Source organism: Leptinotarsa decemlineata, unplaced genomic scaffold (assembly GCF_025532065.1).
Source record: "Leptinotarsa decemlineata unplaced genomic scaffold, Ldec_3_MD MMD2_P_RNA_scaffold_5, whole genome shotgun sequence".
Taxonomy (NCBI): domain Eukaryota; kingdom Metazoa; phylum Arthropoda; class Insecta; order Coleoptera; family Chrysomelidae; genus Leptinotarsa; species Leptinotarsa decemlineata.
In genome coordinates, this window is record NW_027412532.1 from 23,688,317 (window position 1) to 23,708,462 (window position 20,146).

The 20,146-nt window shown below is 35.2% G+C and overlaps 1 non-coding gene across 1 annotated transcript; it reads left to right on the forward strand.

Moving 5' to 3' along the window:
- Nucleotides 1-6,579: 6,579 nt before the first annotated feature.
- On the forward strand, nt 6,580-10,669 carry LOC111517941 (uncharacterized). The gene is made up of 2 exons (XR_012464117.1): nt 6,580-7,107; nt 10,339-10,669. It is a non-coding gene; the product is annotated as an uncharacterized protein (transcript).
- The last annotated feature ends 9,477 nt before the right edge of the window (nt 10,670-20,146 follow it).

Sequence of the window (20,146 nt, forward strand, 5' to 3'; positions counted from 1 at the left end):
GACTTTGTAGCAAAACAACTGACTCCTGCATGAAAGCTCATCGAAGGAATTCATTTGTTTAGTCAATTACCAAAATTTGGATGATTTTGATTTATTATTCTCTTGAAAAGTTATCAAAGAAAAACATTTTTCATTTTGTAACTTCGAGGGCCCGTTACTTGGTAACGAAGGATTTTAGGAAAAAAAGTTATATGAAGTACTGGTGATATTTTGACCCCATCTATACATTCCCGAGAGGAAAAGAGGAAGTCCAGGGACACCCTGTATATCGGTCTCTATTTTATGAGCTTTTATCTTGCCAACTTTGTATGTGTTAATATATAAACGGCGTATTGATTTCAAAACGTACCACCCTCTATATTTTTGCCCTCATCAAAAAAGATGAAATTATGATAAAACACTTCAAAACCTATTTTCAAGGGCATATTGTAAGCATCAATTTTATAAACTATTGTTGTTATTTAGAGTTCTGTTATTTCTTCGCGAAAATTCAAGTATGGTTCATCAGTTAGATTTTCCTCGATGAATGAAAATTCAATTATTGTATTCCCAATAAAACAAGCCCAAACGTTCACTATCTCTAGATATTCTGTAGGACCTTCTCTAAAAAGTCGCGGAGTTTGATCGCTGCACTTTCGACAATTTTGTTTGTTAAGATGCCTGTTAGGAAAAAACGTACACCAATCAGTTGAACAAATATTGTGCAAAATATTTTGATTTTGATTTAAATATTCTAAATTCAATTTTCTTTCAGAAAAAGTTTCATTTCATACGAGTGTATTTCAATTTTTGCTGCTTTCTTTACTGTTTCTTGAGACATTTCTATACTTGGCTTGGCACAAAGTTCTGTGGAGGTTTCTGCAGTAAAAGTGCCGCTCCATCCAAAACAAGACTATTATTTTTTTATGCTAGCAAAGGATACAGTAAACTAATTCCAGGTCATTATCATGATTTGAATTACTAATGGAACATGTTTTGCTGAACATTTTTGGCGTTCTTCTTGGGCATCTTCGATAATCCCCATAAATACAATTCATTTCAGTTCTATGTTGAAACGCAGACACCATTGCATTTCGTACAATTCAACAAACGCACAACTTCTTACTTTCAAAATTTACTTTATAGTAACGTAAAAATACAAAGTGTTTTTATAACTAAACTTGTTTTCAGTTTTTACCAAATTTCTTGCGAACAACTAATAAGAATGATCAAGTATGTGATATCTTAGCGGCCTTTAAAATGTTACCTTGAAAAATGGGTTTCAGGTTTTTTTCCATATTTCTAGATTTTCTAAAGGAGCCAAAATATAGAAGGTGGTATGAATATTACTGGAGTTTTTTTCCAACACCAAATCATTATTTTCAACACCTAGGCACGTGTTTCGATCACCAAGTGATCATCTTCAAAGAGGAAGATTGAACTAGAAACTAACGCGAAGCTAACGCTATTTATGCTACATAGATATCCCATACAGGTGCACTATCCAAGTGTACCACCCATACAGGTATACCAACCTAAATTAATTTTACAATTTTGCCTTATCTATTATCTTACAATATATGTTTAACTGTAATAGCTGTATATAAAACAGTTTTCAGCTATATAAAAATCAATTTCACAATATTGCCCATATCTAAATTTATTTTTGCAATTTGTCCTCATGTAGTAATCAGTAAACCCAACAATAATAGTTCAACAAAGCTATATAGTATGCTCTTTGGTATAAGTCCGTCATCGTTATTCATAATATTATTATGTTTACTGTTTTCTACACTCTCATAGGCATCTAGTTGCCTGTTGTTAACTTGTCTAACTGATCTTAATGAACTGAAGTCTATGGAATGGTTTTGCTGCAAAATATGATGGGCGACTGCTGATTTTTCAGGTCTTCCATATTTTGAGTGTGCTAGTGTTCCTTATATCTTACTTTAATCGATCTTTTTGTCTGTCCATAATATTTTGCATCACAGTGCTTACATTCGATTTTGTAAATTCCAGACTTTTCCGAATTCTCGACTTTGTCTTTTGGACTTCCCAAAAGGCTGTGTAGTGTATGACTTGTTTTAAAAAACCACCTTCATACCTAGTTTCTTGAAAATCTTTCCAAAGTTCTTCGTATATTGGTGATATGGAACTGAGATGTATTTATCTTAGTTTTCGTCCTTTCTGAAAGTCGATATTTCGTTCATTCTTAACCTAAACTTCTTCTTCCTCATTATGTCATATACAATATCCCTCGAGAAACCGTTAGTGGCTGCTATTTCCTGTATTGTACGTCTTTCTTTTGTGAACTTATCATGTGTTAGAGGGAAAGTCAAAAGACGATGCACTAAAAAATTCAACCCAGTACGTTTGTGCTGTCCATAGTGATGTGAACTATCAGGAATATACCTGTACGTGCTTGTTTCTTTTCTGAATATATCGTATTCTAATCCTCCATATTGGCTTCTCATTACCAAAACGTCAAGAAATGGTAGTTGTCCCTTATTTTCTAACTCATACGTGAATTTTATTGATGGAAATCCATTATACAAAATGGAAACAAAGTCCTCAATATTCGATTTTTTGGTATCGAATATCGCGAAACTATCTACATACCTTAGCCAAATCCTAGGAAAATACTTCCACTTTTCTTTGGTTTCCATTTCGAATCTGCTCATGAACAGGTCTGCCAGGTAGGGGGACAAGGGATTTCCCATGGCCGTTCCTTCCTGTTGTTCATAAAAGCAACCTTCTACCTGGAACCGATTTTGTTTCATACACAAATTAGTAAGAGAAACGAATTTATCGATTTCGTTATTATTGAAATTATTTTTCTCTAGTAATTCCCTGAGGTATTGCAAGGTCTGTGGAATTGGGACGCTGGGAAATAAGGAACTAACATCAAAAGAAACCAAAATCTTACCTTCTTGCAGAACCATGTTTTTAGTGTGTTGTATGAACTCTAAAGGGCTTTTTATACTAAAACTTGGTTCCGCGACAGACAAGGTTTCAAATTCCTTAGTGAGCCACATTGCTATTTGGTAGGTAGGAGCTCCAATAGCTGACACGATGGGGCGCATTGATTTTTCCGATTTGTGGATTTTTGGAAGACAATATAGTCATGTCACTCAACATATTTTGCAACAAAACTATCCATAGACTTCAGTTCATTGAGATTAGTTAGGCAAGTTAACATCAACAGGCAACTGGATGCCTATGAAAGTGTAGAAATAAGTAAACAAAATAATATCATGAATAACGATGACGGACCTATACCAAAGAGCATACTATATAGCTTGTTAAAATGATATTGTTGGGTTTACTGATTACTACATGAGGACACATTGCAAAAATAAATTTAGATAGGCAATATTGTGAAATTAATTTTTATATAGCTGAAAATTGTTTTATATACAGCTATACCAGTTAAACATATATTGTAAAATAATAGATAAAGCAAAATTGTAGAATTAATTTAGGTTGGTATACCTATATGGGTGGTACACCTGGATGGTTTACCTGTATGGGATATCTATATAGCATAAATAGTGTTAGCTTCGCGTTAGTTTCTAGTTTAATCTTCCTCTTTGAAGATGATCACTTGGTGATCGAAACACGTGTCGAGGTGTTGAAAATAACGATTTGGTGTTGGGAAAAAAGGTGGTATGTTTTCAAATATATACACTGTGTATGTATGTTAGTCCGGGTCAAATCTTTCAACTGTATTTCAATGCACATAACCTCAACTGACATCGCTGAAATTTTTGCATACACCTTCGGTTTGGATGATAATGCACGGTCAGCTAAATAAATAGTTAGCAATATTCTACATCCAATAAGGCGGCCGCCTAAAACAGCGAAATAGTTTTTCATGCACCTCCATGATATGGGTATCAAATTTGCTGAGGAAATAGAAAAAATGAAATGACATCACTCTGCATCCAATACTGAGGACCGCCCAAGATGATGAACTAGTTTTCTTGTATACACATGAAAGTTTGCTCGAAACAGTGTTAAAATGACATAACTTCATTTCAAATCTAATATGGCGTGCCAGTCAATATTAGGGAAAAATTTAATTATGCATCCCATGACATAGGTATTAATGCCCGTATTCACCGTTTTCTCTGTAAAGCAAAGGTTGCGTAAGTCCGCTTGAAACTCAAACCAAGCTTGAATGTTTGCGGTATATACCACATATCACAGAACAATAAACGTAGCTTAGCCAAGCGCCAAAATAACTTGGCAATGTTGTATCTTTTCAGGGATAATTACTGTTTACGTGTCAATTTTCAAAACAGGTGAATTTGATAAAATTGGGGTTTAGATGGTTTACTTCTACCTTGTTGTCAGAAACTGTCAGAATCAGACAAAAGAACATACTTACCAGTGGATTTTCTATTATTCTACTACTAGCGAAATGGATGAAAAAGTAAGGGTTCCAAACTTTACCTCACCGGAGAAATAATTTTTGCAATTCAATCATATCCCCCTGAATTGCAAAATAACATCTAACTGACCATCTATATAGAGGAAAATGTTCTACTCAGGACTACCTGCATGTCGGTCGATGGCCAGCTCTGTTGAACAATAATAATACTATAAAATCACTTATTTTTTCCCAATACCAAACCGTTGTTTCAACACCGCGATACATGTTTCGATCACCAAGTGATCTCCAAGAGGAAGATCAAACTAATCATACTTACAAAGTGATCCTTCTATATACCATAGGTACCTCTAGGTACCTCTAGGTACCTGCGTCTTAAGTGTCTTAAATTATTTTCAAAATATTGCCTTATCTGCTAGTCCTAAATTAATTTACAATGTGTCCTCATGTAATAGTCAGGTAAATCTGATAATTAAAGTATTATTTTGAAAAGCTATATAAAATTAATTTCACAATATTGCCTTATCTACTAGTATTATGTAATTTCAGGATAACTTTGTAGGTATGATTAGATTGACCTTCCTTGGTGATCGAGACATGTGTCGAGGTGTTAAAACAACGGTTTAGTGTTGGGAAAAAACTCCAGTAATATACATATAGTGTAGTAAGCTTGGTCAGTCCGAATCTTCTATAGAAGGTCATATCATCCATCTCCTCGAAATAGTTGGGCCTCCTAAAAATTCTTCGTAGAAATTCAAAATCAACGATTTGTAATATGCCATTATCGTCTTCCAGCATAATTTTATCTTCTAGATCCACCATTCTGCAACAACTGATTTTCATTTCTCAAGTCCGTTTACTAAAACATAAGTGGGGTTCTGATGTCTATATAAGCTTGCCTTTACATATAGGTAAAGCCACGTTAAAGCCCTGTTAACTTCGTACAACCGTAAAATCGATGAATGTTGTGTTATCAGCTGAGTTAGATTAACTTTTATATATTGTGTTTGTGAAGCACAAAGTCGGACCATAATAACAGGGCCAGCTATGCCAGGTTACTTTTGCTATGTTTATGCTAAGCAGTGAATTATTAGTCATAAAAAGACTAGATGATACGAAAACAGTATAAAATATATTATATAGACATGTACCAAGTACATGGTAATGTTAACTATTTACTGGTTAACGTAGTAAACAAGTTTTTTTTCTAATAGAAATTACTTAGTTAACAAAGATACTCATGTACTGATATTTGAGTATTTCAAACACACTGAATCATATTCATATTCTCTTTGAAGATGAAAAATGTTGCATGCTTAGATAAATCAGTTGTTTCACAAGAATATAACATTTCCATCATTGCATATGTATATAATTCATATTAAAATGATTTTTTGTTTCAGGCAACTGCTATTTCAGATTCTGGTTTTCTCTATAACACCCTTCGTTGTCCAAGGATCTTGTGAATCTCAGTACTTGCCCAACAGATTTTCAGTTACTTGCACCAATTTTACATTTCGAAATGTATCTATCGAACCAACTTACAATGAACTCAAATGGAATTATACAAAGAGTATAACTATCAATGAATCTGCTGTACCGGTATTTAAATCAGATTTGAGCTTCACCAAGCTCATCAATTTCTCAGTTGCAGTTTTCTCAGATATTGGCATAAATGTAATAGAGCAACATGCTTTCAGCAAAATGCCTAACTTGACCAATTTGTTTTTATCTAACAATAATATCAATAGAATCTCTATTGGTATCTTCGATTACTTGAAGAAATTAAAAAAACTAGACCTGTCCAATAACTCAATTAGCGTCATCGAGGCCGATTCTTTTCTCAATTCTAGCATAACGCTACTCAATATATCACTGAACCACTTGACATTCTCGGAAGGCTTCAGTTCAATGACAAAACTTACCGTGCTTGACTTTTCTCAAAATAATTTATCTTCCTTTGACTTATCGCAAACTCCCGATGAATTGAAAACTCTCATTTTGGGAAATAATAACGTAAAAAAGTTCACAGGAAGTAGGAACAAAATGTTGACGATATCGACATTGATTCTAACAAAAAATTCAATTCAGAACCTAGAGCCGCTACCATTGAAGAACTTCAACAATTTAGCGAAATTATATTTGAATAGAATGATATTAGTTCTCTACCTACTGGATATTTCTCCGATTTGCTCAGTCTTTGTCATCTAGATCTTTCCTATAACAAATTGACAGTAATACCAACCGGTACATTTGACACATTGGGACATTTGCAAACCCTGATTCTCTCACATAATAATATCAAGACCATAGAAGAACCAATTTGCACAATTTGTATGACCTTTCTCAACTTTATATCGATCATAATCAACTGATCACATTGAATTTGAATGCCTTGATCAAACCAGATAAACACTTGAAGAACGTATGGCTGGATAATAACAGATTTTCTTGTGAATTTCTCTCTCAACTTATTGAAAAAACAATACTTTCGAACATAGAAGTTGCCAATGGAGAAAATTTCAACTCCTCCAATGTCAATGGTAACAAATGTTATAGAGATCAGACCGATAACGATTACTCATTTTACAAATCAAACAGGTTGCCAATAATATTTGGGGGACTCGCTGGAGTGGTCTTTGTTTTGTCCATACCATGGTGCGTAAGATATTATATACGAACTAAGTCGGGAAGAAGCCTAGTGGAAGAAATGGAAATGGATCCTTCTGAGACGTGTACGTGATTGATTTATCATTCTTTCAATCTGCCATTGAAGATGTTGTCTTTGGAATGATCGACAATCTAAGTGTTATTGCGATCACTTTGATGAAATGTTAACTAGTTACCTAGTGGAAATTAGACAAAAGTATTTTTATTCATTTCACTAAAGTGATTACGATGCACTGTTTAGAACCTTTGGTGTAGTAATGAATATTACTAGAGTTTTTTCCCAACACCAAATCGTTATTTTCAACACTTCGACACGTGTTTCGATCACCAAGTGAGTAAAACAAGTTTTAATCTTCCTCTTTGAAGATTAAAACTAGTTTTAATCTTCCTCTTTGAAGATGATCACTTGGTGATCGAAACACGTGTCGAGGTGTTAAAAATAACGATTTGGTGTTGAGAAAAAACTCCAGTAATATTCACTAAAGTGATCATGAGTTTCTACAAAATAAACAAGTCATCAATTACACAAAAAAGTGTAATACAAATAGTAATATCAATAGTAATACATTATAAACGAATCATGGTGCAGAAAATGAACTCTATTTCTTAAAAAAAAATCAATATGGTTTTTGAAATATTAGACATATAAAAACTCGAGTTGTGGTGATACGTTTCATAATCAGCTTTATTCTGTTTGAAGTTGACTTAATTATTTTCATATTCAAAAATGTCTGCAGGAGAGCTGTCTTGATAATAATTGACTCCACAGTTCTTGAAGAATCAAAAGCGTTCAGTTGATTCTTTAAAGAAACCGACACAACAGTAACTACACTGCTATCATATTAATTTAGTCGTTATCTTTGTTTTGGTTCAGACATATATTGTTCTTCCTTAATTGATAAAATTAGGATCATCTGCTAGTGAATGAAAATGAAACTTCTTATTTTGTTCTTGAATATAAATGCAGGTACCAACGTGACCGTACCCAGTACACTTACGATCTGGTCGTTTCAGTCCCTGCCGATACTCGGAGCTGGCAAACTAGCTCCTTCGACAATATTTAGTATCGGCAGAATGTTGGTCGGAACCGCCCAGTCGATTGTTCGCCGATTATGCTTTGCCGCAGCTGGGCCGACGTTATAGAGCGTCTTAGCCAACATTTATTTGCCTATGCCAGTAATGCATAATTATTATGATTCGATATAGACATTAATGTCATTGGTGTGAACATTCGATAGTGCGAGGAGCCATTCAACTTGGTTATGATGATTTTTGAGATTTTCGATGTATGTAGAGTACAAAAAAATATAAAATGGGTTTCTATTCAAAAAGTGAGTGAAGATGAAAACTGAATCGAATTAAATCCAAAACAATCATTGCTCCCTCACATCGGAACAGCAATACGCTTCTCAACGCGTTTTCACCAACGAACCACGACAAAACTTGCTAGAGGAAAGTCGTACGACTGCATAATGGTTAAATATACTATATCTTGCCTATTAATAGTAAAGTTGGTTTAGAATCAATCGCAGATAGCCCTTTCCTAGTATATATTAGGAAAGGATAACTCACTTCTGCGGTTTATTTTCGTGCTATCCCATGATGTATATTGTGAGTTGGAGTCACATGCCACTATCATTTTAAATTTGTTCCTTTTGCTATTGTCGATCAGTCGGTGCCTAGCAAGAGGAGGTACAGTATCGTAATATCCCGCGAGAAAAGCAGAAAAGGCGATATTGTTCGTCTCATACTCTTCCAGACTGGTGAGATAACTGATACAGCTATCAAATTTCGGTTGCAGAAGCCTGTGGTAATGAAGTAATTGATAAGTTTTCTGACGATTAGGTTGAACATATTATCATTTCCTCAGGAATATTGCTTCATTTACTTTGTTTGTATTCGAGGTTGCTGTAGAAAAGCAACTTCGATCAATTTGTCCCTGATTTTTTTAAAGAAATATGAAGAATCTTTGGCATGTTTTAAAACACCGTGACTTCACGAGAGGAGATCGAGAGTCATTAGTGACTCTTTCACCTGACACCCCAGGGTCGAGAGATGAGTTGAATCAGATGGCAAGGTGAAGACATATTTCACTGATAGGTCAGCTAGTTTCTTATACCCTACTGACAAAACAAACTTCGTCTTCATTTTGTAAGTCCAGTTTTTTCCAAGTTTCTTTGAAGTCTTCGTCTCTTGGAAACCAGATGGTTTTTCAGCCTCAGGATGAGTACGTGCCGACAGTTTACTCCTCGACAGTTTGGTAATTCGTTGACACCTCAACACAAAAATCTTTCAGTGAATATAATTCAGTTCTCTTCAATGAAATGACGAAAATTTTTTCGAGACTTTCTCACCTCCTCAACATTTTTATTAAATTTAACAAGACTTTACTTTCGATACGACGTTTTTTTCATTCGAAGCCAAAATCACATCAGTAATTGCCATTTCTTCTTCGATTTTCAATAAGAAATCATATTGATATCAAGATATCAGTTTCGAAAATAAATAAAATTATTGTTAAGATTATTTTAACAATGATTTTTTCAGAATGAAAATATAACTGATTATGGTATCAGAATAAGTGGTGAATTAACAAAAGAACATTGAATGTTTCTCTGTCATTTTCAAATAGCGATATTTGGAAATTCAAAAGACAAACAATTGCTTGCTTCTATTCTTCACTAACATGATGACGATGAGGAAGAGAGGAAGGGTTGGTATTAGAATGTATTCTATTTGCCACAGAAATTTGAAATGGGTATACTATATTTTCAATCTACATTTCTCCGTAAATTCAATTATGGCATCGTAAATTTCTTTTTTTCTAGTGATAGTAAACTTACGATATCGACGGAAAATTGTGTGTTAAGTGAAATTAACTCTGTGAGAGGCACCTATGTGTTTTTGAATTATTTCCACATAAAAAAAAATGTGATTCAAATTTCCAACTGATACAGCATCACATGAACGTTTATTAGAATTAGTAATGCCATTTTGGCTAGGTGCGGAGGAAAGCAACATGAATTTGAAAAAATGTTTTTCTTATTGAAGTTGTAGAAAAATTGAAACCAAGAAATTTCTACAAGTATTTAACAAATATTTTCGTATAATTGGTTAGTACATAAGATGAAAAGCGAATTGTTTTGTTTTTTATCATAACTTGAAAAATGGTTAGTGAACACACACGATATTCAATAAATCTATAACTTATAATCATTATACATGATTAACATGGTATATTGGAATATACGTCTCACAAAGTTGTCGTTTAAAAATCCATTTCATTTTTGTTACAGCTCGTCCGTATGGCGGTACATTCAGCAATCCCTCCATGAATGACTCCAGTCCATATTCAAATATTTAACAATATTTTGTATTTTTCATCATAATCGAAATTTTATTTCTTCAAGATTGAGTACAAATACAGATAAGAATTCAATATATCTTATATATAAAATTCTTGTATCACAGTGTTAGTTGGCATACTTCTCGGAAACGGCTTCACCAATTTTTATTAAAATTCAATAGGTATACTTAGTAGGTCTGATAATAGTTTCCAATCTATTTTCCATACCGTTAAGTGCAAAGGGTGCACAACCCCAAACAATAATAAATATGTAAAACATGTTTTGTTTATCTTTTTATGATGTGTGATATTGAAAAATACATATAATCCCCATCTTTCATCCTTCTCATCACCAACCCTCATTTTTCAATAACCAATTTAGTGAATTGATCATAATTATTTCCACCTGGCTTCTACCGGTGTCACCCAGTAAACAGCACATAGTAGAATTGGGAACGAAGTCGGTCTCCTGTCTTCCTCACACAATGAGGCTTCTCTCACTCCTTACATGGTTTTTGGTCACTATTATTGTTTATCCATCGAGTGTAGATACAGTTTGCGATGCCACCGAAGCTGTGTATTACCCAAGATAGTTCTTGAACACATTGTATTTGTCAGACATGCCACTGCATAATTTACAACTGAAGGTTGCATCGCTCCGTAATTTGAATTCACTACGGCTGTGCAACAGCACGCGATGAGACATTGAAAAATGTCAAAATATATTGATACCACGAATTCCTATTATACCTACAGATGTGCCAAATCATTTTCAACGTGTGCAATTTCCGATTAGATTGGCATTTTCAATGACTATGAGTCCTAAGGGCAAACAATGTCCGTTCGTGGTTTGGATTTGGAAACGGATAAAAAATGGTTATTGTGGGTTATCCCTGAGAGGTAGACATATACCATCGCGGACTTTTTTGTAGACCTTTTCAAGGTTTACAATGCTGTTGCACATTATTTCGTACGGTTCAGCATATGAACCTTCCACTTGAACCAGAATACTAAACCTATTCCGGAGAGGTGCATATGACAGATGAAAAACACCTTACTCCTTGCCTCTCATGTGGACCCACGACTTTATAGGTAGGTACATGTGGTAGATACCCGACGGAAAAACTGACTAATCCAGCTAATGCCGCGCAGGAAGAAGAAAATACCATCTGGAACTTGTAGAACGTCTTCCATTTGGAACATTCGTCGCAAGTAACTTCCCATTTATGGGTAATTGTTGTTTTCTGTTGGGTACCTGCCACACATACCTACAAAGTTGTAGGTCCCATGAGAGGCAAGGGGTGAAGTGTTTTTTACCTGAACCTGGGCATGTCTTGTGCACCTCTCTAGAAACGAGGTCGTCCCGACCAAATAAAATTGATTTCCGCTTTTCATTTATAGGAAGTTAATTACGACGAATCTTCCAAATGGTTTTACTTCAACTTTCCTCACGGCATTAGCTGTGTTAGTTGTTGTTTTTTCGTTGCCACATGTACCTTCAAAGTCGTACGTTCACATGAGAGGCAAGGGATAAGGTGGTTTTCACCTGAAATTGGGCATGTCTTATGCACCCACGAGTTCTCTCTAAGGTCTCTATCTGCCTACTCAGTATATAGGCAGCAGGGCTTCCAAATCAAAACCCCATGTATTTTCTTATGGAGGTTCATTCTGGCAATTTTGGATCCTGCGACCAATCAGAGCGCTCCAAATTGTCACGTGACCCAGACGCATCGTCGCGAGTACACCAATCAGAGCGCTCCAAATTGTCACGTGACCCAGATGCATCGTCGCGAGTACACCACACTGGCGCCACCTATGAGTCACTAGCTAAACTATCTATTGGTTGAAGAAAAACACTGTAAACACTAATCCTAGCGCCACCTATGAGTCACTAGCTGAACTATTTATTGGAAGATGACCAAGGCGGATTCTGGCCCAAAATCCCATGTATTTTCTTATGGAGCTAAACTTTCTGCAATTTTTGGTTCAAACAGGAGTGGGGGAAACGTGTGACGTCATCGACGCAGGATGGAACGAGTATCGTATCGATTCAAGCATGGAACCCCTTGCCCTCGCCCCCCCTTAGTACTCCACATCACCGCTCAGACCCTCTTGCGAATCTTCCTCACCCCTCGGCCCCCTTGGGATTCCGCATCAGCGCTCAGACCTCCTTGTCACGTGATTTTAATTAAAAAAAGTTTATAGTTATGAGATTCGAACCTGGATCGTCCGCGCCGTAGACATTGTCCTTATTTATTTCCGTAGAATGTAATCGTCATTATCATATTGAAGATAGGAAAATATACTTAGATTTGGGAAATAATTAATATTTCATGTAAAGATGTGTATGTGTGTGTAAGAGCGAGAGGCGCGTTTGATGTAATCGATGCAAAGAGAGATGGAGATCGAGGTTTTACCGGTTGCTAGTGCAAGCAGGTGTTGCCAGTTGTACAATAAATCAATGTTTATGGAGTAATGTAGCGTTGCCGGTTTGAAAATTGAGTTATAGAACACACAGAGTCATCTATGAGTCACTAGCTGAACTATCTATTGGTTGAAGAAGGACACTGTAAACACTAGACTCATAAGACTATACTTAGATTTGGGAAATAATTAATATTTCATGTAAAGATGTGTATGTGTGTGTAAGAGCGAGAGGCGCGTGTGACGTAATCGATGCACAAATTTACGTGGCTTTGCGTATATTGAGAGATTCATTTGAATAATTTATCGTACAGAATTGTTTCATGTCCTGTTATCAGTAACCGCACAAAAATAAGCGCTCTATTCATTGATACAAAAGTATATGGAAACAAGAAAAGTTATAGAACACACAGAGTCATCTATGAGTCACTAGCTGAACTATCTATTGGTTGAGGAAGGACACTGTAAACACTAGACTCATAAGACGGCATCTGTCAAATGTGAATACATGCCAGCATGGCAGGTTCGGCGTTGCCAGTTGTACAATAAATCATTGTTTATGGGGCAATGTGGCGTTGCCGGTTTAGGAATTAATCGTGAACTACTCCACGAAAATTGAAAGCGCGAAAGAAAGTGATATATTAATAATAATGAATCAGATTTAATAAAAAACATTACAGATTAATGAGGCTGTATCGTTTCAAAGTGTGATCCCTCAATGTTACAAGTTATCTCAAAATACATCATTGAAAACAAATATGGCGTCGAAGTGTACAGGGTGCGTCAAAATACATCATTTAAGAAAAAACATAACAGTTCCACGAGGCTGTAAGTTTTCAACGTGCGATCCCTCAATGTGTACAAGGTATCTCAAAATACATCATTGAAAAACAAATATGACGTCGAAGTGTACAGGGTGCGTCAAAATATATCATTTAAGGAAAAAAACATGTCGATTTGAAATATGATATTGATGTGTATACAGGGCGTTTCAAAATACATCATTTAAGGAAAAAACATGTCGATTCAACAGAAGTCTAGCGTTCCAACATGTCGGAAGTCTCGTATCTTTGTTGACCAAGTTAGCATCATCAGGAGAAAGAGGAGATCTAAAAGTGTCGAGAGGTTGAGCTTAGTGGACTCAACGTGAGGGCGCGAATGGGGGAGCGAAGTATTCGACAATGACATTTCAAAATACGTTGTTTTCCATGCGTTTTCGACCGTTTTCCGTGCGTTCATTCGTTATCGTTTCATCGTTATTGTCGTAACGGTTTTTCGTGTTTCAATATGACAGTCATTTATCATTTAACGCGTTTCGCTAACCAAGTTAGCATCATCAGGAAATGACTAAAGTCCATGCTTTGTCATATGAAGATTCATTTTGCGAATTTTCAGACTCTTGAACGGAACCTTGTGGAACACCCAACATAACTTCTGTTGTTACAGAGTAGTGTAGGTCAGCCAATCAGAATGGAGACATCAAATTTTGCCCGATTGATTGTGCTAGATGAAATTGAACTGGAGAATGAGGGTCGAATCATAATAATAATAGTGATAAAACATTAAAAGCTTGAAAGTGACGTAGTCAGCGTGGGAGGTGGTGGCGTGTGTGAGGATTTGTGGAAATAAATGAGTTATTACAAAAAATAATAGCGCAACTGTCAGAAGGGCACTGAGTTGTATATTCACTAATAATGATCGGATCGTCGCACACAGCACGTCAAATGAAAGGATAAGAAATGGAGGAAGAATTGCACATTCAACAAACTTGTAATTAAAAAATGTTGGGTTATTACCAACTATAAGTTTATTCCAATTGCAGAAGCTTGTTTCAAAACGCAGAATTTATTGACAAAGAAAATGAAAAAATCATTGGATACTGAAACATATGATATATTTGGATTCCTTAGGATGAGAAGATTTCGAATCCATCAAAAAACGACCACTTCCGGTTTCCACTTCCGGTCCTCCGATTTCGATGACTTCAACATCAATGGATTCGTTTAGATGTCATGAAACATAATTAATCATTGGTCGAAGCCAAAAGGGCCTTATAACCTATTTTCATTATACTAGCAGCAACAGACCGATGTGGGTATTCATTTCAAATGATTTCATTTGAAGATTATGAAAAGTATGATATACAGTGCCCAATGTGAAACACCATAGAAAGAATTGCACATTTAAAGAAAATCATTGAACATATTTGAAATTAAAAGTTGTTGGGTTATGAACAACTACGAGTGTAATGTAATTGCAAAAGTTTCATTCAAAACACATAATTTGTTGACAAAAAAATGAAATAATCATCGTATACTGAAACATATGGTATTTTTGGATTCCTTAGGGTGAGAAGGTTTCGAATCCGTCAAAAACAGGTCACTTCCGGTTTTCACTTCCGGTCGTCCGATTCCGATGATTTTGACATCAATGGATTCGTTTAGATGTCAAAAAACATAGTTAATCATTTTACGAAGCCGAAAGGACCTCATAACCTATTTTCGCTATACTAGTCGCAACAGGTCGATGTGGGTACTCATTTCAAATGATTTAATGCGTAGACAATGAAAAATATAATATCGAGCGCCTAATGTGAAACAGCATAGGAGGAATTGCAAAGAGAATCATTGGAATCATTGGAAAAACTTCGGATCGCCACGTACATCATGTCAAATGAAAGAAGAAAAATTGCAGAATTCATCAACAACGAAAAAACAAATATGGTGCAACATGTCAGAAGGGCACTAACCCACATCTTCATTAATGATAACTGAATCTCAACGTGCAGCAAATCAAATGAAAGGAAAACGAATGCAGAATTCATCAACAGAAAAAAAACCGAGACGATGCCAAGAGGGCACAAAGTTGTATCTTCACTAATAATAGTCGCATCATCACATGTAGTACTTAAAATAAAATGGGGAAAAAAAAAGCAGAATTCATGTGTTTGTTGCGCTATTCAAATCCAAGGTGACATGGATCAATGTCAACGCTGAATATGCATATAACAAAGACTCTTTGATTTTCTTTTGTTTCATTTCAGAATATGTCATCACTAATTTTTATATTCAAACCCAAAGTGACATTGATCACTGTCAATGTCGAATCTACATCCGGAGATACGCAGTTCTCAAAGCGACGAAACAAAGCTCTTTGTTTCGTTTTAAAATATGTCATCACTTATTTTACTATAAATACGTCATGCATGGCGAAATGAGTTAGTTGCATCCGTTGAAAGTGATACCAGTGACAAGTGCACCGATTCTATTTGAAAGTAAGTGTTTTAGGTTTGACTTTTTCCTCAGATGAATTCATTCAAATGTAATTTAATTGAAAATTGGTGAGAATTGTTGAATCATTTGATTTCCACAATTTTTCCCGATATATATATGTTGGATGATTTCAGTCAAATGTGTTACATGTCGTGGTTTGTTTGAGATAGTATTCGCATATATTGTGAATCAAAACATAAAGCTTTCATTTTTTATTTTTCACAGATGGATTTACAAAAGTTGAATGCAAGTTCGATCGTGAAGAGAAAGCCAAGTATCAAAGTAGCAGATTTGCCTGTGGAGATGCCGCAGGGGATATTCACTGGCAAAATCGTGAAAGGAAAATTTGGTGAGGCAGTCTTGTTAGATTTGGGAGATGAAGTATCATTTCTGCCCCACCGAGTGACGGAGGCGTATCGTCCTCACTTAGAAGAATTTTCATCAGGAAATACGCTATTGTGTTCAAAGGGTTAATGGACATTGGAAAACCGAATCTTGTCGTTTCATTTGAGATTGTACAAAATTAAGGTTAGTACTGTTTCCAATTTATTCTTTGTTTTATAGGCAAAGAGTTTTTGGGTGTATACAATATTTTTCATTCGGGTCAAAAATTCTCACTGACAGATATGATCCGCATGAAGTAGTGTTTTCATACAATATTTTTCCTTCACTTAGTACGTGCAGAATATGTGTTTTAAATTCTTCATTTTGGATGACACTTGATTTTATATTTTCATTATAAGTGTAGCAATTACTTCATGATAGACATTACCCTCCCTGTTGCCAAAAAAATTTTGTTAGTGTATGTTTTTATTGAAAAATCGAATTTATTTCAGTGTATTTTTTTACTAAAAAATCGAATTTATTTCAGGATAATACATCAACGTGTGCAGTATCAGTCAGAGTCATCTCAACAACAACATTCAAAACCGTCATAGCAACCTTTCCAGAACGAGTTTGAAATCTCAGCAGTTTCCATTTTTGTCAGTCTATAGTTGCACATTATGAGGCTAGAATTTGTCGATATTCAGTGATTTGTTGGACAAACTGCACCTTTTCAATATATATACAACCGTAGTGAATTTGGAAGACTTTGAAGATTCATCGTGGTGTGTTCCAAAATTCAAGAAAAACACGCCGTTCGGTATGGGTCATTCCAAAGGAAATTTGTTCAGCTGCAGTCTCAATAACGTTGATATTTTATATAAATGGCTTTATAATATACTACCAAAATAAATAAAATACATATCACACACATCTTTTTTTTGAAAATGAAAACTTATCTTATACAGGGAAAGTTGTCAAAAATATGCAATAACAAAAAATTATATACCAGATTTTATAGAGATGAAGAAACATCATATTGAAAGATACTAGGTTGACAAAAACAGGACATTTTAGAAATAAAGAAAATACGTTTGTCTGTCATTTTAAATTCTGATTCGTTGGATCGATATAACAAAAAGTGGCATTTTATATCTTGAATTTTATTCAGGATATTATCATAGATGATTGACATTTGACATTAAATTTCAAGTGTGATATTTGGAAATTCATTTCGTATTGTAGTTATTTCGAAATTCCCATTCAAAATAGCATCCTTTGATATAGATACCGGACGAGTCTATTATGTGTAGATAACCTGAGTTTCAATTGTTCGGAGTTCTGAGTTCTTGTACATATAAACATAACAAAGTAACGATACAGACAAATATGAAAAATCGTCATAAAATAATTCAAATCCATTCAAGTGAATTCATGAATTGAAAGATATTTTAACCTCAACTTCGATATTCTGAAACAAAAACACATAGTATTCACAATTCCATCTTTCGTTATTACAAGTTCATAGTCATCAAAATTGATACGATTATAATATATATAGGAATATAAAACTATCTTCAAATACAGTTGCATGAATGCACATCAAGCATTTTGTCGTAGTAAGGTGACCGGGGCATAGTTACAACTTCAGCATAATATGAATGTTTATAAATATTAGGGAAGGTCAAGATCATCAACAGGTATTAAGAAATTCATTCGGTGTCCAAAGCTTTCGGAATACAATGCAAATAATTTTCTTTATGACTATTCGTTCGATATTAAATATTATTACCTCAAAATATATCGAAATCATAACACGTTTGCGATTCATTTTTTCAGTTACATTTGAAAAGTGAGTTTCAGTTTGCAGAAATAATAGCCCACACATGTTGGAAATTTTGCCATAGTGTGGTGAAAATCGTATGGAAAATTCTACGAAATATAAGCGCATACATACAGAGTGAATCAATATTTAAAATATGTCGTTTGGAACCCCCCATAACCCTTCTCTATCGAATTTTGGCAGGAATAATGCTGAGTCGTATTGTAGAGTTAACGTTCGAAATTGGGGAAAGTGAAGTATTCAACAGTTTTGCGTGCGACGGTTATGCGTGCGTTTTTGAACAGTTTACGTGCCTTTATTCGTTATCGTTTCGTCGTTATTGTCGTTTTTTTTTCCTATCTCAATATGACAGTCATTTAACACTTAACGCGTTTCGCTTACCAAGTAAGCATCATCAGGAGATGACTAAAGTCCACGCTTTGTCGTATGAAGGTTCGTTTTGCGAATTTTCAGACTCCTGAACCGAACCTTAAAGGAACAATTAGCCTAACTTCTAGTACAGAGTGGTGTCGTAAGCCAATCAGACTGGAGAAATCAAATATCAGTAGAATGATGGTTTTAGATGAAATTGAACTGAGGAATGTGGGTCGAATAATAATAATAATAGTGATAAAACATTAAAACTCAACTTGTGTTACAGAGTGATATCGGTCAGCCAATCAGAATGGAGGAATCAAATATCGGTCTAATAATTGTGTTAGATGATATTGAACTGGGGAATGTGGGTCGAAAAATAATAATAATAATGATAAAATGTTAAAACTTTGAAAGTGACGTAGTCAGCGTAGGAGGTGGTGGCGTGGTAGAAAATGTGTGAGGATTTGTGGAAATGAATGAGTTATTAAAAAAAAATGGAGCAACTGTCAGAAGGGCACTAAGTTGTATATTCGCTGATAATAATCGAATCTTCGCTTACAGCACGTCAAATGAAAGGACAAAAAATCCAGAATTCATTGACGAGAGAATACAAAGATGGCGCAACATGTCAGAAAGACATTAGGTCACAATTTCACTCATGATATTTGGATCTTAACGTGCAGCACATCAAATGGAAGAGAAACGAATGCAGAATGTTATCGACAAAGAAAAAACAAAGATGACGCAACATGTCAGAAAGGAACGAAGCCACATCTCCGTTAATGACAATTGAATCTCAACGTGCAGTACATTGACTGAAAAAGAAAAAAAAATGCAGAATTCATCGACAGAGAAAAAAAAAACAAAGACAACGTAACATGTCAGAAGGGCAATGAGCCGTATTTTCGTTAATAATGATTTGTTATCAACGTACAGCACATCAAATGAAATGGAAACGAATGCAGAATTCATCGACAGAGAAAAAACAAAGATGGCGCAACATGTCAGAAGGCACTAACCAGCTTCTTCGTTTATAAAAGTCGCCTCGTCACGTGCAGCATATCAAAGAAAAAACAAAAAGGCAACCAAAAGGGCACTGACCATATTTTCGTCAATAATATCGGATAGTCGCATTTGACATGATTCATTCACTCAAAACTGAAATATTTCGAAGATACCAAGGAGATCTCCACGGTGACTATAAGTTCCTGGTATGCTTTGTTAGGTATCGAATGATGCGTGCAATTTCGTTAATTCCAGCGACATGATTATTCCAAGACATATTGGTGTCCATTTGAACCTCAAAAAACTTATCGAAGCAGAAGTGGAACCCCAAAAAATAGGAGAAAGTACACCAAGTCATGAAGAGGGAATTTTCTGCCGAAAGATGTTTTGAATTTCTTCAAATTTTCCAAATATCTGTCAGAAAGACAAAACTCAGCTGCGGAACGCTTTCTCTACTAAAGTTAAGTATGTGTCGGTAGTGTGTAACGAAGTTTCCATTAAATTCACTGGTTGCGCCCTCTGGAGGATGTTTG